Here is a 27293-nt window from a genome sequence, read left to right as displayed (position 1 = left end):
GGGTCCTGGTCGCGACTCTCAATTAAGCGGTGTGACGTCTCAGCAGCCGGCGTCTGAGAGGCGTCCGACAACAAGAGAGGCTGTTCGGGCTGATAAAGTGATTTGGCGCCTTTAATCTGCGTCGACTGCGGGGGTATCCGAGGCTTCTGGGTATTCTCCCCGCGCATCCTCAAACCTCCCCTTCGGCGGGACAATAGCGCCACTGTGTTTGGCGTTTCAAAGAGGCCACAGACCCGAGCAGCTTCAGGCCATTGTCACACACGCGAAACTGTCAAGGAAATTTAAAAAAAAAAAGAAGAAGAAAATCCCGCACGTCTTTTCTCAGGATCTGTATCAGGAGCAGTGTTGTCGTGCACGAAGCGGTCCACGGCGGCATTATTTGAGTTGTTTGTGTGTCATTGGAGGCCGCGGCGAGTTGAAAGGATAACTTTGCCCGTAGGAAGGACGGCGCTCCCGAGGATGCGGTTCAGCTGCTCGTCTGATAACGCTTTTGCATTCTGCAGGCGCCCGATGACAGCTCTGATCAATCCCGTTTGATTGGCTCGCTCATGTTCGCCTCCTTGCCTTTCCGTGTACGCGGCAGCGCCGGGGCGGAGGTGAACCCTCTACCACGACGGAGGGAAAGATTGAGATGTGATGCGTTCCTGCCAAGATGGTGGACGGAGGCGCTGGAAGGAAGGATGTTGTTTTCTTTTTTTTTTCTTTTTGTTTCTTTTAGACGCCTCCGGGCTTCAGCCAGCTGCTGAAGGATCCCGGTGGTAAAACTGCGTCCGGTGCAATTAGCATCAAGACAGGAGGGTTACTGGAAGTGCCGGGAAATACTCCCGCGCTCAGTGCAGGTGGTGGTGTCGGAAAGACTCCTGATGAGTCTCTTGGTATGTTTTTATTATTGTAAAGGTTTATGAGCACCGGAGCAGGAAGAAAGTTCAAACTCCAATTACTAACTGGTACAAATTTCATCGCCCGATCACCGTTACTTCCTGAGATACACCTGGGTTGTTTTTCTTGTGAGCGGTTGTTTCTGCGATGTTTTACGCACCTGAAACTTTAGCAGAGAGCGAACGTCAAAGTTTGTGGGACTACGATCGTGTTGTTGTGGGCGAAAAAAAAACTTGTTGGAGAACCCGAGCGCCATCGTCACAGTTTTGGGTCATTCGAACTCAGCGGGGGGAGCTGGGGGAGGGGGGGTTTCCTCGCAAGGTCCAAAGCAGAGCTCCGCGGTTTCACTGCGAATCCTCCTGGGATGAATTCACGGCACGCGGCACGAAAAGCCACCTGGTCGCTGCCGGCCCGACGACCTTTTTTTTTCTTCTTTTTTTTTTTTGTCAGTTTTGGATAGTGACGTTCTGAATGTTACTCCGCCCGGTCCGGATGATGATGATCGACCGATGAAATTTGCACCAGTTACCCATCGGCGTTACGTCTCTCACGAGCGGCAGAAATGATGCTCGGAGGCAGCCGAGGCTCAAAAGACGGGTCTCTGTTTGGTCCTCCGTGCAGGGCATTGTCCCGACCTGGAAGTGTCCATTCACCGCTGTGAGAAAGAGGCCCCACTGAAACGCTCAGAGAAACATATAACAGTATTAGATCTAGTTTAATTGCACAGGGGCTCGCGAACGGGGGCCCCTCTTTTCTCTCGGCGGTGAAAAACGCTTAACGTTTGTTGTCGGTTCAAGGCTCTCTAAAGGATGTGCTGGCATGTGCAGGGTTCTGGCAAAGAGGAAACTTGTGGTGGTGGTGCGGGGAGGGTTCGGGGGGTACCGTTATTGTTTGAAAAGCGTGTAAGCGGCCTTCACAATGCGGCATCCACGGAAATGAAGCAAAGACAGAGCGAGAGGGAGAGAAAGAGGCAGACAGAGAGCAAAAGAGGAAAAAAAAAAAAAAAAAAGTCCTGCGAAGCTTTGACTGACGACTTAACAGGCGAAACCGAATTTGTCTTTTGCCGGGAGATGTCAGAAGCCTTGCCAGGAAGAGAGAGGGCGAGAGAGAGAGAGCAGAAGCACACCACAGAAATCTCTCCTGCGTCTTTTTCAGCCTCTCTTTTTCTTTCTCCTCCGGTTTAAGACGGCTCGGTGAATGCAACGACATCAAAGGCCCCGGCACTCAGAATGTACATTGTTGTTCCAGTAACCACATGAAACAGAGCGAGAGCGGCGGAGGAGAAAAGGCTCGCAGAGATGGAGCAAGTATTTTTTTTTTTTTTTTTCCTGTACATAAATAGGGAACTATGGAGGGAATCGGTTTAGAAACGGTGGAAGATTAACTCCTTTATCTCTTCATTTCAAACGTCCTCCATCTCCACATCCTTCCGCCGCCGTCGGGATCGTCACGTCTGACCAACAACCGCTCCAGAGCAGAGGCGTCTCCTGGTGTTGGTGCCACGGACTGTGTATAAAAGTGTTCGTAGCTCCCTGGTCTGAAAAATGAGGCCGACGCAGAAGTGCATTATGCTGCGATACCACCGAGCGCCACTAGAGGTCGGCTCAAAACACGTCTTTTTGAAGCTTATTTTCTAATTATTGACGGGATTATTTTCAGATGGACCGCCAGAAAACTAATATGAAAGAGCTGCTTGAGCTAACAACACCGAGATAACTCGTGGAGAAATTTTATTGACTTTGCATTTCACGAAAGAAGTTGAACGGGAGTCTATGGAGGCTTTTTGGAGCCGACCTCTAGTGGCACTCGCTGGTATTGCAGCTTAAGTCTCTTCTGCGTCGGCCTAAATTTTTCAGACCCGGAAGCTACGAACACTCTGAACTGATGAGGTCTCTGCCGGTTGCCGCTTGCTTAAGACACGTAGAGCTGCTCCACAAGGTTCACGAGGTTTACGTAGCTGCGGTCTTGACTCGTTGTCGTTAAGAATCGCAGCTTAACGTTGGCGAGCAACGAGCTCTTGTTCTGCCACATGTGTATTAAAGAGGAAAACTCGCAGCCTCGACGTAACGGGCCTCACTCCTTATCTTTGCACGGAGACCACCCATGAGCAACAAGTCGGTTCTCACCTTTAGTCTGAGTGTGTGTGTGTGTGTGTGTGTGTGTGTGTGTGTGTGTGTGTGTGTGTGTGTGTGTGTGTGTGTGTGTGTGCGCGTGAGCTTTGTGCTTTATAAGTGTACAGCTGTGTCTGTATACAAGTCCTGTGCGCGCGCACGTGTGTGTGTGTGTGTGTGTGTGTGTGTGTGTGTGTGTGTGTGTGTGTGTGTGTGTGTGTGTGTGTGTGTGTGTGTGTGTGTGTGTCTGTGAATGAATGTGTTTTCTGTGTGTGCGTCTACCTCCCACCATCTGGGCCCTGTTTGGAGAGATTTTCTGTAAAAATCACAGTCACGCCGTGGCAGGATTACCACTGTGAAAAGCAACACCTGGAAGAAACTCAGCGCTCCTGCTCCCTTTTTTCCCTTTAGATGCTCAAAGAAGTTTCTGGCTTCCCAGCTTGAGGCGCAGGATTTGTTTTTGACCTACATGGGCGTCCTAGGCCTCATGTTCCCTTGCAGAAAGCGAAAAAAAAAAAAAAAAAAAAAAAAGCAAAGAACACATCTGAAATCCACACTCGGCTCCATCCAGCGAGGTTACAGTATCACTGCTTTACAGTAGATAACCACGTCTGTATGTGTGAGCGTGTGGGGGTGCGCACCGCCATGTGTGTTTACACCGTATATGTCTTCTTTTTTTTTTTTCGTAAGACACGGATGATTACCCACACAAGCCCTGTGAATGAAAGCGTTCAATAATACCGGATGGAAATTGAGTCGCAGCGTTTTCACTGAAGATTCCCCATTAGAAATAATCTGAGTCCAGGATTAGCCACAATTAAAACTGTTTTGATGTTCCTACACAAACACACACACACACACACACACACACACACACACACACACACACACACACACACACACAGTGCTGTTTTTAATATCTGAGATACCTTCTGCAGCTGAAGCAGCTGCCTGAACATCAGAGGAAATATCAGACTGAAGACTCGCGCAGCAATTCTGCTGCATTTCTGCTTTTATTTTTGTGGAACTTCCTCAACTGCAACCAGTTAAACTGGAACAGCTGTGTGTAATCCCTCCTGTAATTACAGTGAAACATCCAACGTGTTGAATGGTTCAAGTCGGCAGCTCTTAGACATTTATTAAAAGGATCAAATATGGCGCGCAGGTGAAAAACTGAGAAAATAGGCCTACTTTTTATCTTTATTTTTTAAATCCCTTGTTAGGTTTTTATTCATTACTTCCTGTCACGCATTTAACATCATCAAGCTTAAAATGCCGCAGAGAAACTACTTTTTTGTTTGTATTTTTAATTTGAGTGCTTTCAATTGGTTTCTTTCGTGAACCAGATCAGCTAAGACTCATTTGATGCCACCATTTTTAAGATTTGGTTAAGGACTATTATCACTTGGTAGGACTGTCAGGAGGGCAGCGGAGGCCTCCGTCTCTTGGGTTAAAGTCCCGTTTATTGTTTTCCTTGGAGACATTTTCAATCTATAAAATCACGCTACTTCATAACAAGGTTCAAAATTCCATTGGTCACGAGAGATTTATAAAATATGTATTCTACAGGTCTGAAAAGTAAAACCAATGTGCCTTAGAGTGTAATACCACAGAGGGCCATTAGGGGCTGTCTCCAATTGACTCCCATTGAAAAAGCATGGAGTTCTCTCCTGAAATACAAAGTCAGTAAATGTTTTCCACAAGTCATCACGGTGTCACTGGCTAATTAGATATTAGGCCTCAAACAGAGTTTTGTTTGCGGGACGTGTCTGTTTGATTGACATGCCTTGGGAGCTCCCAGGTGGGCGGGGCAACAGTGTCCTTGGGTATCCAGTCAGCTCCTGCCCAGCTCGTCCAAATATGGTCACTTCTGGCTCCATAAAGACCAAGATGGTGACGGAAAAATTGCTAGTAGAACTTGGTAGGACGTCAACGCATGTTGTCTTAGAGGATTTTCTAAATCGACTGAAGCTTTAGCTTTCTCTCGGAGGTCGTTCTCGTACCTCATTACGTCTCTTGCGTCAATATTTTACAATATCTCTCTCCAGTTGAAAAAGGGACAACAGTTTTCTCTTAGCACCACATGAAAGTGGCATCTTTTCTTGAGGAAAATGTCACTCATGCTAAGCTAAGCTAATTGTCTTCTTGGTCTAGCTTTATTTTTAGAGACAAGACAAGAAAGGACCATCAATCTTCTCACTTAACTCTCCGTAAAAATGCTCAAATGTTTCCCAAAATGTCGGATTATTCCTCTGCAGACTCGTGGGTGTTAAAAGAGGACATGCTCTCCTTATTTACCATTATGGTTAATGGTTCATGGATGCTGTACTTTCCTATTGCTTTCATTGATTTATCCTTTAATGCCAGCCTCTCTGTTAGACTGTCAGGTGTTACAAACCTAATTTTTTTTTTTTTTTTTACCCTCCTACGAGGACAGATGTTGAAGGTCGTTGGCTTCAGATAAAGCCCGTCCATCACACCCCTCCAATTATTGCAGCATTACTGCTGTACAACAAAGACCGCTGTGTCTGTGATTACTAAAACAACAGTACTGAAAGTGGGCATGAGGCAGAACGGAGGGACTGTGGTTCAGGGTGAGTGGGTGGTTCGATGCGTCTTCTTTTTCCAGACACAGTTCAACGAACGCGGGGAGTGAAAAAAAACAAGCGGCAGAGTGACAACTGATTGTTTCATCCCGTAGTGTGACTGCGGAGACAGACGACGGAGTGAAGTCCCAACATAATGACGAGCTGGTCCACATGTTGTTCGCCCCAACGACAACAACTAAAAATACTTTCAAATTCACCTCCTAAAATACATCCTCATTCTTTCGCAGGTCCTTTTTCCTCCTTAAATGATGGAGATTAAGACACATTAAGGGTTTGACGAAATGACAAATGATTACAGTTGTTCAGCCGAGTAAGTATCTTAAAATGTTAACGTTGGTGAACTTGAGCAAATTTTTAAAAGAAGGAAAAAGGCAGCTGATTCTGATTCTGAGTCACCTGCAACCCACTGGATTTTAATTTTCCAATAACGCAACTCAAATTTTACACATAATAACCACAGTTCTTAACACAGGCTATTTGCCAAGCTGAGAATAAACCCTGATGATGTCACTATTACAGTTTATTCATGTTTTCTCAGACTTGACAAAGCTCATAAAGAGCCACAGAAGACGTTACACAATTGTTTTTTTCAGGCTGTTTAGTCCAACATGAGTAAACCAATTTTTATGAGTAAAATTGTTCTAATTGCTTCCTTCAGTTACTCTCAGGGTGGAAGTTATGAAGGTACGTTTGTCTTTTTTATTAGGCATAAAAAAAAAATAATAAAAAAATAAAAAAACAGATGAGAGCAAATTTCTCACATTTCAATCAAAATTCAAGTCTGTAAGTAAAAATATATGAACTTAGAATAAAATTATTTGGATTGCAAACAAATTCCCAGCCCCCAAATTTTTTTTGTTGGTTTCGGTCACAGACTTGAGAATTTTGAGATATTACCGAGGTCAAACTGAGCGAGGACTCCCCTCAGTGCGAACATTTTTAAACTCATTTTTAAAATTCACCGTCACTTCCGCAAATGTTTGGTATCATGACAGCCAAAAGTATCTCAGGTAAAAAATAAAAAAAAAATGCTCGCAAACTCCCCCAGCTGGGCGTTTTCAGAAGAGCGCCAGGTGTTTTCAGCTGGTAAAAAAAAAACATTTTGATGGACACCCGTAGTGTAACTATTTAACTTTTAACTTATCTTTGAACTTTTTAAGGGTTTGCGAGGTCCAAAACACCAATAAAAACAGATCACCTTTCTATTCTTCGCTGATGCAAGTCCAAGTTTCTCAAAAACGCCCTACTTTTTTTTAAACCCAGTAGATGAACTCCATCCCGCCGTTATCACGGCACGGGGAGAATATGCAAACTCCACGCAGAAAGGCCCTCGCCCCAGTAGATGAACTCTCACTTTCAAAATCGCTCAAAAATCATGTACAAGTACATTTAATATGCCACTGGAGGGGCTGAGTCTGAGGCGAGGCCCCAAATGGACTGATTTAAAAATGCTTTTTGTGGCCCGCAAGAGTATCTCACACTTTCATTTAAAATCGACAAAACTATGAAATAAAATTCTCAAAATCAGCATGTAGGCTAATTGGTAAAAGGATGAAATCTTCATCCCGCCTCCCAATAATGAAATAAAGGTTATTACAGGAGGAGAAGCAGCACCGTGGTGCAATAGTGGAGTATGGAACTGTTGAACCAACAGTCCCATGACTGTGACGTCGAATAGGATGACATCATTCCTCTATCAGATGACATCACCGTGATACTTCAGAAGCTCCTCTTTTGTCTCTCCGCTCTGGCTCCCGTTCGTTCTTATTTATGTGCATGACTACATATTTGTGCTCGTCCAGAGAGTGTGTTCCTTTCACCGTGAACCCTCACACAGACACACTCTCTCCATTCACGTCCCGTCCTCGACCCCGGGGGCCCCCGTGCCGCTGTTTACCATTTCGCCGCTCCGCCCTCGCTCTCGACCCGCTCGACCCGCTCGCCCCTCCGCTTCGGTGTCTGGCGGTGCCGGGGTCTGATGTCGGTGACTTCATCCGTCACAATGAGTCCACCGCCACCTCCAGCTCCACTGTCCATTGTCCGGCGGACAGCGAGCGGCCTTGTTCTGGCGGAGGCCGGCGCTGCCGCGGCACGCTTCCTCTGTAAATGATGAAAGCGTGCGAGCAGAGTCGGGCCTTGTTTGGGCGGCCGCGCTGGACGGCGGGCCGACGGGCCGATGGGAAGGCGCCTTTTCTCCCCCTGACAGTAACTGCTGTGATGGTGTCAGATAAAACAGGAGAAAGAATGCGTTTGATGTGCAGATTTGAATAAACACCCCCAATGTTAATCGTTTTACAGCGTTAATCACGTTTGGCGATAACGCAGCTCCTTGTGTGTGTGTGTATGTGTATGTGTGTATGTGTGTGTATGTGTATGTGCGTGCGTGTGTGTGTGCGCGCGCCAACATGAGCACATCTTTTATGCACATGGAAATGTGAGCCAGAGATGGTATGCACGAGCACGACTGATAGAGTGTAATGGATTTATTGTTCTAACACTTGGATGAGTGTTTGTGGCTTTCAAGTCCAACAAGTCCGTCTCTGCTCTCCGTGTTTGTTTCGCATCAATGAGACGCTTTTAATTTGGTAAACAGAGAGGAGTGTGATTAATCACACACCATTAAGACCGATATATACACTGCGTTCCAATATCCATACTACTATACTTTTTAGTATGGCAGAAAAGGATTTAGTATGTTCAATGTAGTATGCCAAAAGTACCAGTGACGTCACCCGTTGGTTTGTGAACGTCCGTTATGAAGCCTCCAGTTCAGATTCTGTCCGTCACCATCGTTGCTAGTTCGGAGCGGTTTGGAGCAGGAAGTGACCATATTTGGACGAGCTGGGGGAGGAGCGAGCGGTGGATCTGACTGATCTGATTAGAAACCTGACGATACTACGTCCCGCCCACCGATAGCTGTAACCTGACTGCACCACAGGCCTGTCAATCAAACAGCCCCCAAAAACAAGTATTTTTTAAAAGATTATTTTCGAATTAATGACGGGATTATTTTCAGATGGACCTCCAGAAAACGAATAAGAAGGAGCGACTTTAGTTAACAACACCGAGATAACTGGTGGAGAAAATTTATTTTCTTTGTATTTCGTGAGAGAAGTTGAATGGGAGTCTATGGCGTCGGAGGCTTTTTGGAGCCGACCTCTAGTGTAACTCTGTGGTATTGCAGCTTAAGACACTTCTGCATCAGCCTAATTTTTCTGAGCCAGACGCTACGTTTACCTATATATACACTCTGTGGTTCCAACACCTGTATTACCGTACTATTAAGTGTGACAGAAAAAGATTTAGTATGTCCCAATACGTAGTATGTTAAATGTAGAATGCCAAAAGTACCAGGATGTCCGACTACATCCTATTCTGACCCACAATCCTCTGCAGCGGGAGACACGTCACATCGACTGAGCCACCGACACAGTCGGTGGCACTAATGCTCCGCCCACTAAAGGAAGAAGAAGAAGAAGAGGCATTCAAAGGAAGCGTACTCATTCAAAACCACATCCTTTTCCTTTTCACTTCAAGTGTCGCGCTACAGACCAAGACGGTCAAAGTTCAAGGTGCATTTTGCTGATTGTCAGACTTATCGATACTACATGCAACAGTACTTTTGTAAGGGTAGCTGCAGTACATTGAAAAGAAACGGTATGCGATTGGGAGCGAAGGAAACGGGTGGAGAATCTAAATACTTTTGATAAGCGCGGGAGAGGCGGCGGCGGCAGTGGTGCGTCTCTGTCGGGGAATTCGCCGTCTCAGTCGTCCTGACCTGTTGTTTTTGACACATGTGGACGAACAGATCTGTGTGTCTGCTTCCTGGAATTCCGCAGGGATCCACATCTGGAAGGGATTTTTTTTTTTTTTAATGAAAACTGAGAGCTGAGACGAGCAGCAGCAGCAGCAGCTCCGTTACCGTAGTTTCTACTCTGTCAGGCAGCGCCGAGGCGGCAAACTCACCGAACGTCTAAACAACTCTGATAAACTAAACTATAGGGAAAGGAGTATTCATAGCTGTTTTTTTTTTTTTTTTTTTTAAAAAGCAGATGTCTTGTCCATCTTTCCCAATCTGTTCCATTAGATATTAATGTTTCTGATGCGACCGTTTGATCGTGCGTTCTACCGAAACTCGCTGAGACTGTTCAGGCTCTTTTGTAATGTAAATTCAACATCCTATGGCCCGTGTCCCTTTGAAGGATGGAAGAGGCTCAGACAGACCTAGATGGAGAATTTTCTCAGGAATTCACTGTAGGTGTCACGGACACAAAGCCTCCCCCCCACCCCCTTTCCTTCGTCAAAACAAAAACAAAAAAAAAGAAGAAGAAGAAGAAGAAGAATCGTGCTTGCTGCCACACCATATGGAGAATCGTCCCAATTTCTTTTCCTTTATATCAAATGCAGCTCTTCTCAAGTCGAACCTTTTGTAGCATATACCACATGCGATTTAGGCTCTTGTGTGGCGACGCAAACTTTGTGACTTTTTTGATATCTCTGTGAGCGCCGTCTGACAAGTTTCTGTCACTCACACTTTTCCTCCTTTCTCTCTCTCTCTCTCTCTCTCTCTCTCTCTCTCTCTCCCTCTCTCTCTCTCTCCCTCCACCGAGCGAGCACATTTCTGCTGCTCAATCGATTGATTAGCATACATCAAGCCCCTGTCGTCATGGCAAAACTTCATTTGAATCTTCAGTACTTTCCGCGCGTCTTTCAACCGGCAGCTGTCAGCCACATCAACGCGAGACGTGCTCCGCGCCAGACGGAGTTAAATTGAAGCACACTCTAACACTATATATAGATAAAATGTCACTCCTTTCAAGAGACAAGGCACCTTCCAAGTCGTCAATACACGGCGCTTTATCGCGGGCGAAATAACTTTGAAAACGGAGAAGAGAGAGAAGAGATGAAACGATCCTTCTCTCTTTCCCACTTTGTGCTTGAAAAGAGGGGAAAAAGCGAGATTATTCTAAAGTGGGTAGGAGCGTTTAAGGGGCTTGCTTTTTGATCTGCCTGTCCGTCAACGAAAAAACGAAGAGCACCTCCTGATGCTTCTGATCGTTAGGTGTCCTCAAAGTGTCTCAAAGTCTCTTTGTTATCGCTGAGTGCGTCGATTAAAGGGGAAGGAATATCATTTATTCATTCCGCCATTGAGCGAAAGAAAGAAAGGATTCGCGAGCTTAGCGTTCATTTTCGTCAAACTCTCGAGGTGCGGTGATGAAGTCAGCTTTCTTTTTGAGAGACGAGCCGGAGTTGAGGTAAAAAAGATGAGGAGAGGAAAGTTTTTTGCTCTGCAAATTTTTTGAAAGGCCCCCACTGATGTGTGAGATAAAGTAAATGGCGTTCAGACTTTATTAAACTTTTCTTTTAACGGCACGCCGCCGGATGACAGTTCTGAGAGCGGCTCTGTCTAACAAGGTGTAACTGATGGTTATCGCTAATAAACACGCACACACACACACACACACACACACACACACACCTCTCCCTGCATCTGTCTCGCACACACACATATTCAGACTGAGGATATATAGAAGGATTAGGTATATGTTTATCGCGATGTGTCAAATTGATTTTTAGGGATGTGGGCACACAAAGCCCGCCAGAACCGAGCACACTCCGCGTGCGTCTGGTTCCTCCTTTCACCAGAAGACAATGCCATATTCATCTCCGCTCCCTTTTTTTTTTTTTTTTTTTTTTTTTTCCAAATGTGGTATCTGATTCTTTAACATGCCTCTCACTCTGGAAGTCCCTTCCATTCCCACTGTTTCACTCTTTCTTTCTTTTCTGTGGTCTTTTTTTTCAAATACTCCATCCTGTTGCGAGGTGTCTCTCAGAAGTTGAAATGTTCTTTTCAAGCCCAAAGTTTTTGCCATCTTCACTTTTCAACTGGCAAGATGAATATCGGCGGGACAAAGCATCGAAAAAAGGAAAAAGGCTTTTGACAAGACTTCTGAAGGCCCAGGAGCTCGTCCTCCGTCTCTACCCTTTTTTTTTTTTTTTTTTTTTTGCAGTTTTCCCATAACTGGCTTCCTCCTCGCACGGCTGCTGAAAAAGACACGGAATCAAATGCAAACTGAGAAGTCGCAGTCTTTTAAGATACATCAGTGAGGGGCCCTTGTGGAGATGCTGCTCTGCTTAGGTTTTTCCACAACTTTAGAAAAATGAGAAACGGCTGCTGCATCCTCTGTGGTGTCATCAGAGCCGCTGACAGTAAGTTCATGTTCCGTACGTGCAGGCAGACGAAACGCCGTGAATACATGACCCCGAGCAAAGTCGAGCGTTAGGTTGCAACTTGTCAGACTTTGTCTCGTACACGATGTTACATGTCACGTCGTTCTTGAGAGACGGCGTCATGGCATCGCGGCGGCGCTTACGTTTCGATATGCAAGCGAGCGGGCCGGGCTTGTTCTTCTGAATCGGAGAGGAGTTGAATGAACGGTAACTTGGTTTTTCCTTCCAGACAGCCGTGAGTTGCTCTTTGAAGCTGTCTGGTCAGTGTGTGTTGGATATTTGAAGTCTAAACAGGCGGTGTTTTGTGCTCACTGAGGCTGGAGGCTGCAGGGTGGTGGTGTTGGGGGTTGGGGGTGGAGGGAGGGGGGGGGAAGATGTGGTTTAACACTTTCAAGAATCACTTTGTGGGGCGGCACCTCAAGAAAAAAAAGCCAGAAATAGCTGAAACTAGACCTCTGTGCAAATAATCACGGCGGGCTTCTGTAAACCGTCGTGTTTATGCATTGTAAATTGTGAAAAGGAATGCTTTAACATTGTGTGGCATATGTATTTCAAGGCTTTGAACGTTGGACGGTATCCGACTTTCACCCACACAACCGCAGGCTTTTTGCTCTCTTTTGCCTTTTGACTGAAATATCATTCAGATTCCAACGGGACCCAAAAAAAAAAATCTAGTTTTCTTTGAGGCCGCCTAAAGAATGTGTCTGAAACGGCCTCCGTGCATTTAGCCATCGCCGCTGCGGGGTCACAAACCCTCCACCGACTTTTACTTTTGGTGACCGTGCACTTTTTTTTCCAGGCTTTGTAAGATTTGTCGGAGTCCTCGGCTTTAAAGAACGCTCTAAATCCAAAGAAGACGTATTATAATCCCTCAATCCTCCACTTCCACTAAAACTGGACATACAAGGTAACAACGGAGCCGCTTATATAAACACACAAAGGGACATATTTAGACGTTGCGTCAGCCGCTCTCCTCCATCTTTGAAGGAGTTTAGAAGAAAGGTTTTTTTCTTGGCAGGACTGCGGTCGTCACACCGGTTATCTCTGTCCCGCACTGTAATTCCCCTCATTTGTCACACACCTCCTCCTTTGATGTGTGGTGTTGAAAACCTTCTTGCTCAACCTGTTTACCCGCCAAGCCATCAGAAAGACCGGAATCGGAGGGAATGATGTCATGGAAGGTGTTGACTTCTAATAGATATACGTAATCAAATTACAAAATAAATGTAATCAGTTACAGTTACTGAGAAAAAATATGTATTTATGTCGAATATAACATTTATTCTGTTGCTTTCATGGACGGTATGTAAAAGTGGACGTAGCTTTCGGGTCTGAAAAATGAGGCAGATGCAGAAGTGCCTTCAGCTGCAATACCACCGAGTGCCACTAGAGATCGGCTCCAAAAAGCCTCCGGCTACATAGACTCCCATTCAACTTCTATCGTATAATCCGAATTCAAGACATTTTTTTAATGAGTTATTTCAGTGTTGTTAGCTAAAGTCACTCCTTCTTATTAGTTTTCTGGCGGTTCATCTGAAAATGATCCCTCATTAATTAGAAAATACGCTTCAAAAAGAAGTGTTTTTGGGGGTGTCTCTGTTTGATTGACAGGCCTGTGGTGCAGTCAGGCTACAGCTATTGGTGGGCGGGACATAGTATCGTCAGGTTTCCAAATCAGACCCGTCAGATCCACCACTCGCTCCTCCCCCAGCTAGTTCAAATATGGTCACTTCCTGCTCCAAACCGCTCCAAACTAGCAAGATGGCGACGGACAAAATCTGAACGGCTGAATTCGGGGCATTCACAAACCGACGGGTGACGTCATTGCTGGTTACACCTTGATTACGCTTGCATCTTTTCGTCCTCCGTCTACGTCTAAACAACATCCGTTCATTTGACAGTGTGAGCTCAGATTTTGAGCCTTGTTTTTTATGGTTCCCTTGTTCAAGTTCATAAGTTAATTTTGTTATGCGGTGGGTGTTTTACCAGGACCCAAATGCAGGCTCACAGACTCGGGTATCGGTTCCAAAATACAATCTTTATTGCCATAAATAAAAACAAAAACAAACCAAAAGGTGGCACCTACGGTGTCCACTTGCTTCCAAGTCAGGAGGACAACTCAACCGACTGATCCAGGGAGACACGGCTGGCAGGGCAGCTGGCAGACCAGCGGACAGGACCGCTGGAAGAAACAGAGTCAATAATCCTCTGAGTCGGGAGGGCAACTCCACCGACTGGTGACTCCGACAGGTAGCTCCGCAGGAGGAACAGAAGCCGGAGGAACGGGACCAGGACGGACGGAGAACAGACGGCGGACGGACGGGTGACTAACTAATGAACCCACAACTGGAGGAGTGCAGGGGCAGGGTACATATAGTCCGGGGAGGTGATCAGGGAGATGCAGCACACCTGCAGGTGGTGATCCGGGGTGAGTGGCTGCATCTGCTGGGACCGGTGAGGGGCGTGGCCACGGGAGGAGAGGGGAGGAGGACACAGAACAAGCAGACAGGGGACTGAGGGAACACAGGAGGAGAGGTGATTGGGGGTAAAACGGAGGAAAACCGGACTCCTGACACATTTTTTTTCTGTTCATACTCCACCGATCAAATCGATGTGCGTTGCTTTACACCGAGGCGGTTGATCCTGTCATCGGATAAAATGAAGAGACTTTTCGAAGGAGTCATTCGTGAAACAGTGAGGAAAAAACCCCTGAGCACAGCAGTATCATCTCCAAGCATGGTGTCGACCTGAATGTAGACCTGGTTTGAGGTTCTGGGGATTTTTTTTTCCCTTTACTGCTGTGATCTACATACTTGTACACAGAAACAGGTGAAATAGTCTCTCTGTTGTGAAGCAGAGCGACAGAAAAGCAAGCAGGGTGACATTTTGGAGCTGAGACGGGGCTCTGAAAGAAAATATGATAAGTCTGCAGAATGTCTTGTCGGGAATCTGCAAAGAAAAGTTCATTTGACAGCACACGGCTACTTTTATTTTATGACTCAGGTTATCACCGGAGTTCACGGTGTCACAGAGACTTATAAACACTCCTCAGGGTGGTAACGACCTGCTGGCATTAGTTAACGATATAATGCTGGAAGTTAACAGCGTTTTTATTGTTAACTTGGAAATCATTTTGTTTTTATTGTTTCTTACAGGTGTTGTCAAACAGAGGAGGAAACATGAGAAGAGTTGCATGCAGCGATGGGTGAGTACATTTTTAAAACGCTCTGTGGAGTTTGAAATGAAAAGGTCTGGTGTGAGTGAACTCACCGGTTGCTGCTGATATTCCTTCTTCAACATTGGTTTCTTTTGCATCATGACTTCCTTTAAAAGTGGTATTAGTGAAGCTCTGTCTCTGAATTGTTCAAATTCTTGATTTCAAGAAATATAGTCCAGTGTTTCCTTTAGTTAGAGAATTTACTAGTGGTGGCGGCGTGTCACCGATGCGACGCAGATGTTCCCTGAAAAGCCTGCTGCAGTGCATCTGAAAATACAGTATTTATGTTATTTACCTACTTTATGAGCAGCTGTTTGTTTCCAGCTCGGTGTGAGAGTCTCTTCTGTGTTTCTGTCCTCTGATCTCTGCGTGTCTCGCTGTGGGCGGAGCTTCGTCTCTGCTGCTCTGACACAGGTGGAGGGAGCGAGGGGGAGACCTTCCGCTCGTTAATCGATCGCGTTGATGGCGTCGTTCTCTCGGACAGGTTGAAAAATAAATAAATACAAAATGCTGAAATTGAGCGGCAAGTATACCCGGGCAGAATCCAAATATGGGCAAAACAGTTGGTGCGTGGGTGGAGTTGAAACCTGCAGGCACCTCACCAACTGTGGCAAAGATGTTTCACCCTTGATTATGAGAGATTCAGGTCTTAATACAATTTAAACGGTGAGTTATAACAAAAAAATTTTTACAGTTGTCATAAACGGGGAAATTAGCAGCAGAGACCAAAACTGTTTTTTTTTTTCACCAGGCTGTAAACGTGTTTATTTCTGCGGTAAGATTTTAACGTGAATGCCTGTGGGGACTGACTCACTTTTGGAGGCGGCCTCCATTGGCCTGTTGAGGTACTGCCCTCGGCTTCATTTTTCTGCCCCGCAGGTTTCTGTTTGATACAGAAGACAGTAGTTTAAAGGAGAAAAAGAAAGGGGAGTTAAAACACGCTGTAATTACACAGTCAGCATTTTAAAGCCCGTGGGCACCAGGAGGCAGTACAGTCAGTCAACTGAAAAGGATATCAAACATGATTAATGGACTTTTAATAAACTGTCATTCAAAAGAATTTAAGATGTACTTCTAAAAAGAAGAATCCCCCTGTTGTTGTGTTGCCGTCCTGCAATTGAGCCGCTATCTTTAAACATCACTCAGATGAACACCTTCAAGTTGAGGTTGAAGTATGACTTATTTCACTTTGGGTATTATCCTCATTGTATCTATTCTAGAAAGAAAATACAAAACAACTTCATGACGGAGATCTGGGAACATCACAACATCACTAAAGAGAAATGAGATAGTGTAGAAATCACCATGTTAACAGACAGCTGAAAAACAAGCTAAAGAAGAGTGTAGATCAGCAAAGTCTGTCTGTTGAAATCAGTGATCAAAGTTTACAGCCTGAATAATTGGTTCCACCTTAAAATACAAAAGTATTTTGATAATTGTAATCATTTTTCAAAATGAAAATATGCAAAAACTTTAGGTCCCAGTTTAGTTTTCTTTGTGCCATATGATAGGAACTTTTTTTTTTTTAAATTTTTTGGGATTTTGGGCAGAGCTTGCCTGGCAGATTTGAGGCCATGATATTGTCGATCCCAAATTTCTGAGAACAACCCGATCCCACATCGAAATGTGTGATAACCCCGTTGGTCTGCTGCACAAAACGTATTAGTTTCACAATAAGAGCTTTGAAATGATGAAATTCGCACGTTGTTCTTTCCTCGCTGTCGGTATGTTCTCAAGGTGCCGATGTAATTAACATTGAGCGTGTGAGTTCGGTTACATTGCTTTAAATAAATACTTTCCGACGGGCTCGGACACGCAGCGCTCTCCTTCCCCTGACACGAACTGATGATGTGTTCACATGGCGTCGTAATCGCCACGCACGCGAGAAGAGTCTGTATGAACGCCGCCCTCTTGCGGCATTCAGGATGTCTGAACTCGACATTTTCAACGAGCATCGAGTTCACGAATTGGGACGTGTTCGCTGACGTTTACAGAAATGTCAAGAGGTCGTGGAAGTTCAAGTTTGGTTGGATGTTCAGTTAATATATTGTAATTTCAGTCACGTAGAGTTTGTCCTCATAACTTGGATAATAGTCTACGTCTGAGGAAAATGTTGATCTTCCCAACGGCCTCATCTTTTCCCTCTGTGACTTGTGACTTTGTGTTTTCTGCATTACATTACCCCCCTCCCCCCGCCCTCCCCCGTTAGCTTGATAAATTGTTAGCATCTGTGGCTTCTAGACGCCGTCCACGTTGGCGTTCAGTGTTTTTTTGTGACTCAACCGCTCGAACGCCGAGCATGCGTGACTTCCCACGTCGTAACCGCGAGCTCACGAGTTTCATTTGAACGCAGCAACTGTCACTCTTTCCACTCTGGTCACCTGACTTCTTTATTCAGCAAGTCCAAGTTTGAAATGCAGGCAAATGAAGCTCACTATTGCCGTGAAACCAATGCTTTTGTTCTTTGGGCCAAACGAATCCGTTACACATTTAGATGTGAGACGGAGTTGCAGAGAATTTGGAGATGGAAAATGTGCAGGAACACTGATTAAAAGAGTTCAACACACACACACACACACACACACACACACACACACACACACACACACACACACACACACACACACACACACACACACACACACACACACACACACACACACACACACCATTAGTCCCCATAGCTCCAGCTGCCCAGGGCTCTAAAGTCACGTTGTCCCAGTGTGATTGAAGGTCCAGCTGGTAGACCGGCCCTTTTGATCCCTTTCCCTTTTATGAGAAAGACAAACAGCTCCTCGTCGTCATCCACACTGGAGTGATTGATACACACACACACACACACACACACACACACACACACACACACACACACACACACACACACACACACACACACACACACACACACACACACACACACACACACATTGTGATTACAGTTAGGCACACACATGCATGCACACATTCACATGGTGATCACAGACAGGCAAACACACACACACACACACACACACACACACACACACACACACACACTTGCATTTTCTTAATGGATGCCCTCTCTCCCGCTGTAATCACTCTGCTAATGACCTGCTTGAACTCTGAATGAAACCCAGAGGGTGTGAACAAAAGGTGGAGGCAGAGCTGCAGTTGAAGCCGTGCAGTGTGTGAACATGGCTGGCTGGAGAGATTTCTTTTTTGGTCTGTTGTTTCCTGATGTATAGATTACAATAGTTTGAGGGTGTTAGTTCCTTAATAATTGATTTAAATTGTATTTGTTTTATTGATGTGGTGGTTTAAAACCCCGTCGGATTTCTCTGAAAGAAACGAGCGCAAACCCCAAAATTCACTATAAATATTAAGATATCGGACAATTTATATTTTCATATTTGGGAGAATTTCCAAAGAAGGGAGTGAAAGGTTTCATTCGGCGTGACACAACGAGACGGAAAATATGCGACGAGCATGCTAACGAGTGGAACGCATGAGCTCGTGGTTACAAGGTGGGAAGTCATGTGCTGCCGTATGCTTGGTGTTCAACTCGTAAAAACATTGTTGCTCGGCAACGTGGGCGCCGTCTAGAAGTCACAGAGGCGAACAATTTAGCAAGCTAACAGGGGGAGGTAACAAAATGCAGGAAATACAAAGTCACAGAGGAAAAAGATGAGGCCGTTGGGAAGATCAACATTTTCCTCAGACGTAGGCTATTATCTAAGTTATGAAGACAAACTGTACGTGACTGAAATTACAATATATTAGCTGAACATCCAACCAAACATGAACTTCCACGACCTCTGACCTTTCTCCAAAGTTTTTTCATTTTTATAGACTGTGGGCGTTTCCAGACCTGCTTTGTTTTAAGTCACGTGCAGTTCTTGTTGTTAGTTTCCCAACTAGCACCCCCTGTTTATCAGGTTTTTCTTCCTTCATAGTAGTTTTCTGGCGGTCCGTCTGAAAATAATCCCATCATTAGTTAGATATTAGGTCTCAAAAAGATGGTATGTTTGGGGGCGTGTCTGTTTGACTGACAGTCAGGTTTCCACTATGGGTGGCCGGGGCTTAGTGTCCTCTGGTTCCCCAATCAGATTGCGTTGCACCAAGTTTAACCACTAGTTAAACTAGTTCAAATGTAAACTTACCTGTTACGTTAGACTACTCAAAGGAGGTGCTTGGAAAAAATTTCCCATGTAACCGGTAAATTAGTAAGCACAACCACATCAACAAACATTAGTGTGGGACTTTTAAATATAAATGTGTTACATTGAATTAACACAATACTAATTAAGAAAATCATTACCCGATAAATCTCTGTATTTTACAGCATTCAGAGTTTTTAAATCTGGTGTCTGGTGAGACATTCTGCACACTGAGCACGCTCAGTGTGTCGCACGCTAACTTCTGGTTTAGCCTTATACTTACTTAAATGATACCGAATTAATATAATTATATGTCTCTTTTTAGACTTTCTGGTGTCATTAGACCAAATGGATCAAACTATGGTAGTTAACTGATGTAACTCACACCGATAATGTTTTTATAATCCCTCTCGCCGGCAGCATGGGGAGACAAAACTTGAAAATCCAATAAAAATCAATCTAAATGACTTGTTGCCGTAATTTCAGGATATTAAGAGTGAAACACTTTAAACATTAAGATGCAGCATTTTGTCTCGATATAAACACAGGATTAAGATTATTCTAAACTGTTTATGTTATACGAGCTGAATTACTCATTTACTGCATCACCGAGAGTCACGCTGTGATTTGTGAGCTACTATCCAACCGGAATGTTTGGAGTGTTTTTTTTGTTGTTGGTTTTTTTCAGAGACTACCTCTTTATTTAAGTTTTTACCCCCTTCGGCAAACTGAGGGGAACAATGGAGGGGACAACAGACAAACAATAATAAAGAGGGAGGAAGGGAGGAAGGGAATGTGCAGCCGGATCTACGTTTCCTCGGAGGGCCGTTCTTGGATGGGACCCCTCCATACATGGGATGTGAGACTCAAACTTTGGTGGGATCTCCCTGCAGCTAAAAGACATAACACACGAGTGTGCACTGGATGAGAGAGTGTCATCTTTCTAAAAAAAATTTAAAAAAAATTTTGCACCACAGGGTGTCACGGCGTCTGCGTTTTTTTTTTTTTTTTTTTTTAAGTCGGGCAGTTTGTAACGATAATCTAAGATGAGTCTGACAAAGAGACTCATAATGTGTTGGTGGTTATTTCACAGTGGACATGGAGAGAGAGAGCGAGGAGGGAAAAGGGAGTGGACGGACGGGATGAAGGACGAACGCAGACAGAAACGGAATACAAATAAAGATGGAAAAAGATAAAGGGTTAGAAATCCACTAAGGCAGACAGACAGAGGAGCAAAGGAGAATCGACAAAGAGATAATGGGAGCGTAGACAAGGACATATGAAGTGTGTGTGTGTGTGTGGGGGGGGGGGGGGGGGTGAGAAGCAGAGATAGAAACAAAAAAGATTAAATGAATGAATCCAGATAGTGCGAGTCCCTCAGAGGTCAGATTCTTTTCTCTTACGGGAATCCCTCCAGTAGCACGGAGCTGTTAGGCTCCTCCATAAATCAGCATTTGTATGAAATACCAGCGGGGGCCAAAGGTCAAAGGAGAAAATTAGCAGCTGTCTTTTCCTCTCCTTTCATGTTAGCCGCGGGGCTAATCACCGAGTGCGCCATCAGCCTCATTTCCACTTTAAAACCAACTCCCCCCCGACAGGCCGGGGAGGAGCTGTTTGCCCGCTCTTACATTTTATGGCACCGGATTTTATTCTGAGGAGGAGGAGGCGGGGGGGGGGGGGTTTCTGTCTGTCTCTTTCTGCTCTCTTTTTCTTCCACCTATCACGTCGTCCTCAGGTGTGGGAGGGCAAACAGCGGAGCATGCTCCTTTCACACTGCTTTGTTGACACATTTCTGCAGCAGTGATGACTGGCGGCCTTCTTTTCCTCCCGCTCCGCTCCGAGGCGGCGCTGCTCGTTAACACGAGGCCCGGTGAACTCCGATGACCTTTGCACTCCCACGGTCTCTGTTATTCTCCCGCCCCACTGTTAGGACTCCTCCAGAGTTGAAATACTTGTAGTGTTGGACTAGACGTGGCGCTGTTCACTGACAGGAGTGCACTGAAAAGTGTTTTTCAAATGCGATGAATCTGTATATAAAAATGTTCAGTCTCCGGGTCTGAAAAGTGAAGCCAATGCGGAACTGCCTTAAAGTGCAGTACCACCGAGGGCCACTAGGGGCTGGCTCCAATGTCAGTAAATATTTTCCACAAGTCATTATGGTGTCATTTAGATAAATTCCCTCCTGATCAGTGTTCTGCTGGCCCTAGTGGAAATATTTCCAGTATTCGTTAGATATTAGAAATCAAACCCAGATATGTTTAGGGGCGTGGCTGGTTTGATTGACACTCCTGAGGTGTAAGTAAGTGGGCAGGGCATAGTTTCCTCGCATAGACTGTATATAAAATTGGATGTAGCGCTGAAAAATGAGGCCGATGCAGAAGTGCCTTAAATTGCAGTACCACCGAGTGCCACTAGAGGTTGGCTCCAAAAAGCCTCCATAGACTGCCATTCAACTTCTCATGAAATTCTAAGTTAATACATTTTTCCACCAGTTATCTCGGTGTTGTTAGCTAAAGTCGCTCCATCTTATTAGTTTTCTGGTGGTCCATCTGAAAATAATCCCGTCATTAATGAGAAAATAAGCCTCAAAAAGCTGTGTTTTTGTTTGGCGTGTCCGTTTGATTGACAGGCCTGTGGTGCAGTCAGATTCCAGCTATCGGTGGGCGGGACGTAGTATCGTCAGGTTTCTGATCAGATCAGTCGGATCCACCGCTCGCTCGTCCAAATATGGTCACTTCTGGCGACAAGATCAAAAACAACAAAATCTCATCTTTTTAAATTCAGTCCTAAAAGTTCATTGAAGTTACATTTTAAAGAATTAGAAAGCCTTTGATCAGCTTGTCCTCCATATTGTTTCTAGTAAGTAACATGTTTCAGTGGAATACAAGACAACATGCTTTTTGTTTAACGATTGCTGAGTGACTTTTGGTTTATTTAGAAATTGTGTTTCGGGTTTTTGAGGTTCAGTTCTCAATAATCGTCGTGGAAACAACAACAAAAAAAATCTTTCAAAATAAAAGTGTACTTAAAGCATTCCAGCTTTATGGAAATGTTTGAGGCCATAGATTTTTTTTTTTTTTTTATTCTTGATTTTTTTAAGTTGTATGAACAAATATTCAAAAGGACATCACCATCCAAATAAAAAAGACAAAACTACAGTTTCCAAATGAACAGCTCTGACCCAGTCCTACATGAAGCTGAAAATCACAGGCTTCACAGATGTTTGTACACCAACAACAGACTGAACAGGTTTCTTCTATCGATGTTTCCCATATTTCTCCTCCCTGTTCTCTCCCTTTTTTAAAACAAGAATTTCTCGTCTGGTCTTTCCGGCGTGACGTTTATATTCTGATCCCAGACTCGGCGTTGTTGAAGCACACAAAACAGACATAATACATGAATAAAAGAAGCAGACATATTTCCTCTCTGCTCGTTTTTTTTCTCCTCTTTGTCTTCGTCTCTCGTCTTTGACCCTCCTCTGCCCTCCTCTCTCTCTCTCTCTCTCTGAGCTCACATCTCTCTCCTCTTTCTGTTCACCCTCTCTCCATCTCTGTGGGAATGTTTTCCCTGTCGGTTGTCAGAGCAGCGGCGCTTTGTTGATGTTCCTCTTTGCCTATCTGCTGCGCGGCGTGTTTTTGAAACTCTCCCTCCCTCCGCACACCTGCTGAGGAGCTGCATGACACTGGGAAACATCCCACAATAGGGTCAAAACACTTTTATCTCAGTTTTAGTTATGGATTTAGAAACTCTCTCAGGAATAAACCAACAATATGCAGCTGCTTGGAGCTGAGGTCCGGGGCCGCTGCTCTGTTCTGTTGCAGCCGGGACTTCCTTTACTCACAGTGGGGGGTGTTTAACTCTTCATCTGGGGAAAATATCACAACCTCAAATGCTTATTTGGAGCTCAGACACACACTTCTATGTGAGCATAAACGGTAAAAGGGTCTCGCCTTTTCACCTGAGCGGTCCTAAAGCGCTCTCCGAACCGAAAGTGGGTGCCGGGCGATATGGACCAATAGTCGTATCCTGATATATTTGACCTAAATGTTGGTATATATCTCGCTATTTTTAACAAAGTGGGGTGAATGTTCATTTGTAAGTCAGAGCTACATGTAAAATGTCACCAGCACTTTCATTAAAACAGATTGTGATCTAAATAAAATAGGAAGACAGGGTCTTTCCCATTTAAAAAAAAAAAAAAAATACACCTGCAAAACATGTAAATAAAAAAAAATCAGTAAATAGTTTAAGTTTAAAAAAAAAAAAAAAAAAGTATTTATCTAACAATGCTCCGTCAGTTGTTTTCAACTTCAAACAGACTGACGTGCTGCAGGAAGTGTATCGTCTCATTTCTGGTGTCTGTGTTACTCAGTTAATAAGTTAGTAACTTACTTCGTTAATTATTCTTTACAGTGGCTAATCACCTGCTGTACATTTACATGCACTCAGTTGTTTACAAGCTGTTCAGATCTGTTAGCTACATTAGCTTAGCACTTAGCAATATCTTCTCACTCTCTGCTGCTCTGTGTGTCTCATGTTTAGCTCTTCCTCTGCCTCCTGAAGTGATAACGGAACATGTCACTAATGTAGTTTATTTGCCCTGATGTGGGCGATGTTCAGTCAACGTCATGAAAATAACCCGATCGTTAACTGGCTGCTACAGCCCCCGGGGGAACCGGGTTTTGGCCCCTCCCCGCCTCAGCCCGAAATTATGAGCATGTCCCAGCTTGCCTTAGTTATTCCTTCGTCACATGTGAAAGCAAAACAAACTGAATAAATAGGCCCATGTGATGGGTAGCGTTTTGAAAATGAAATCTTTGTCTTTCCAACATCTGAAGGAAAAAAATATGTATCGGTATCGTCAAAACTCGGTATCATCTCGCCCGACCCGGATACGGTGTGTCCGCCACGCAGACGGCCTCGGCAGGGCGACTTTCAGTGACCGATAAAACACACCAGCGACTTTTACGCTGAGCTGAAATGAAACGGATGCACAGGAACTAAGTAAGTAATTAGTAGTTACCCGATGTAACTGCAGTTCTATGAGTACATTCGTATTGTCTTCCCGAGACGATGGCAGGGGAAACACTGCGTCCGTGAAAAGCTGCCATACAACAGGAGCAACTTGGGATTTGGTTTCTCGCCCAAGGACACACGAGTTCTCGGAATAAATCACCAACTTTACGATGAGTGAGCAACCTGCTCTTTAATCTGAGCCACAGCCGCCAAGAGAGGATTTTACATGTGCACACCTACTGTATGTATGCTCAACCTTTTGTTTATACTGACACATTTATCTATAGCTGCAAGCGTTTTAAGTTTCCATTTCCACATGCGAGTAGTGATGTTTTGCATCATTGCTATTTTCACTTGCATTCTTGTTCCGTTGGATCATCTGACTCAAATAAATTTACGTTTTGTTCCCAGTAAAAAAAAAAAAAAAAAAAACATCCAACTTCCTTATATACAAGTGTTTTATAATATGCTAATCGTAACATATTTTTGTGTTTGATTTCTATTCAAAATCAAACCCACATTTCAAAAGTCCAAAGAGTCCAAAAACTCTTGTTTTTCTCAAGCATTTTTGTTTACACACACGAGTCATGGTGGTTTCTTACTAAAATCCATTCATTGCTATAAATTAGGTTTTTTTTGGGGGGGGGGAAAGGGGCTGCTTTGCTTTGGAGCTGCACTTTGATTTCAAATGCAATACTTATGTGGAGTGTGAGGCACGGCCCGAAAGGAGCATATGACTCACTCTGAAACCATAGGAGTCTGCACAAGTACTAGTTTACCTCCTCACGAAATGCAAGTGTTGTTGTTGTTGTTGTTGTTTTTCTTTTACTTTAAATTTCCTGTCAGGGATGGTGCATTCACTGGACAGCCCATACACTACTCTTTGGACAGAAACATGCTGTTTTCATGCATATCGGCCCACACACAAACTGCAGCTGCGTCAGGAACAAATGAGAGGGTGTATACATAATGTCTATAAATAAAAATGTTTACGTAAATTGACCATATTTTAAATGATAAAAAAATTTTTTTAAAAGAACTGATCTGAAATCTGTTAGCAGAAAGTAAAAAAAAACGTGATTGGCAGGTAATCAGCTCGTGTGCCAAAATATCTTTTTGACAACTCCAATAATTCTGTATTTTCATGACAAGCATATTTGTCTCTTTGAGGTATTTTGCATCTGAATGAATGATAATCAAAGACTCATGTTTGCAACATTCCCCGGCTCTAATATTCAAATATATTTTTCTGATTTTCTTTTTTTATCCCTTAAAAAACACAACAAGACTGTCTTTTGAACACTGACAAACAAAGTGGAGTCTGCCCAGTGAAACGACAGACTGCCGGCACAAAGTGAAGTCCTCTTCAATGCGGAGAGGCAGGAAGGAAGTGTGTGCAGGTGGAGCTGGTGATTGTGTGCGCAGATGTTTTGCAGAGGTTTGCTTTCGGGCACAAAACTGCAAACGTTTTAGCCGCTCAATCCAACCTCAATGTTCACCTGAGGATACCGTCAGCGTCACGTTTTGCCTCGCCGAGGCATGAAAAGCAAGGAGCCTCGCGTTTAGGCAGCAAAAACCACGTGGTTGTAGGTTAAGAAAAAGATCTGTGGTTTGAGTTGAACTCATTTTACATGACATCATTTTCACATTTTGGTTATCTCTGCTCCCGTCCACCTCGGATCTTGCGATTTGTAAGTTGTTGCTCGGCCCTGCGAGCTGCTTTGTGACAAACATGTAGGAAGCCGCTCGAGGCTGGCGCAGCTCAACCGTGGTTGGAAAAACAGGTTTTCGAAATGACGGCGATCCTTCAAGGCGGCGACGACGCGTCGGTCTGAGCGCACACGGAAGAGTTTGGTTTGGACCTCTTAACCTGCCGCCGTGTGTGCGGACGCAGACGCGCTTCTGCCGGCCCGTTTCAGCCGGAGCGCGTCGGAAACCTTCGCTCTGAAGGTTGCGGGTCAAACCATTGTCACGCCTCTGTGTTGGTTTTGTGGTATCTTCCTGCCCAGAAGTCGCCAGTGGGATCAGCACGGGATCATTTGATCGACGGGGGTCATTTCGTCGGTCTTATCGGGTGTGTCGATTCTCTGTCGGGACTCCGTCGGCTGGGCGTTTTGTCAGTTTGAACCGGCGTCCGTCTGTAACGCGCGGCGTTCAGCCTCTGATGGGCCTCCAACTGCTCCTCCATATCAAGCGTTTCCCGGCAGCGTTCGCCTGATGCTCGTTAAGGACGGATAACCGAGCTCAAAGTGAACACTCGCACGTTTGTCCGGCTCTCGCGGTCACAGGAACGATCACTTCATCTGTCGAGTGAGATTAATTGGCCGACGTGATTGACACTCATGGAATTGTTGTCGCGGAGTCGCTATGGGAACGACTGACACGGTTGTACAGAGGATTCAGTGCAGAAGGACAAATGCACAAGAGGGTATGTGTCGGGGCTTATTAGTCATTACGCTATGACGTACTCCAACTTTTAATATAAAGTAGGGGTGGGCATTTAAAGAAAAAAAGAATTCTACTCTGTATTCACTGGAAACAGTTCAACTACGACTAAAGAGAAAGATACCCAACAAATGCCATCAAACTTTGAAAACTGTCTTCTTGGACAGAGCTGATAAGAAGCTGATCTTTAGCTTCATCTTTGAAATGAGGGCCGTTGTTTTCTCTACTCGTCTAACATCCATTTGAATTAGTCTGGTGACAAAGATAATCGTGGTTAATCTGTAGATGTACCGTCTGCTCGCTGTTTTGCTCTCAAATGACGGCGTGCAGCTGTGGTAGACTGATGATCTGCTAGCTTTACTTGAGTTTGCACTGCCGCTCTTTCTTTTTTTTTTTTTTGAAGCAGTTTCCAGACAGACCTTTTTGACGGTCGTCGTCCTCGTTTGTGGTGAAGAGTGTAATCAGTTCTTCCAGGAAATCACGATCTTGCGATGGCGATATTTAACGCAAACTCAAACCACATTCATGATATTTGAGGCAGCTGGCAATTTTGCTAAATTCACTGGATTTTTTTGATTTTTTTTTTTTAAATGTCGCGAACAGAATCTCTGCTGAAAGTATTACGACATAAAAGTCGTCTTTCAAAAAT

The 27293-nt window shown here is 44.6% G+C and overlaps 1 protein-coding gene across 1 annotated transcript in view; it reads left to right on the top strand.

Annotated features, from left to right (window-relative positions):
* Window positions 1–14937: 14937 nt before the first annotated feature.
* The window catches only part of LOC138629900 (axin-2-like), a 35487-nt gene continuing 23131 nt past the window's right edge, over window positions 14938–27293 (top strand). The window contains exon 1 of the mRNA XM_069713886.1: window positions 14938–15035. The gene's annotated coding sequence lies outside the window, so the exon portion shown is untranslated. The remainder of the gene's footprint in view (window positions 15036–27293) is intronic.

The sequence above is a fragment of the Brachyistius frenatus genome, unplaced genomic scaffold (assembly GCF_029030835.1).
Source record: "Brachyistius frenatus isolate BFR_SWC_R1_liver_20210118 unplaced genomic scaffold, ASM2903083v1 Contig_123, whole genome shotgun sequence".
NCBI lineage: Eukaryota > Metazoa > Chordata > Actinopteri > Embiotocidae > Brachyistius > Brachyistius frenatus.
This window is presented reverse-complemented; position numbering and strand designations above follow the sequence as displayed.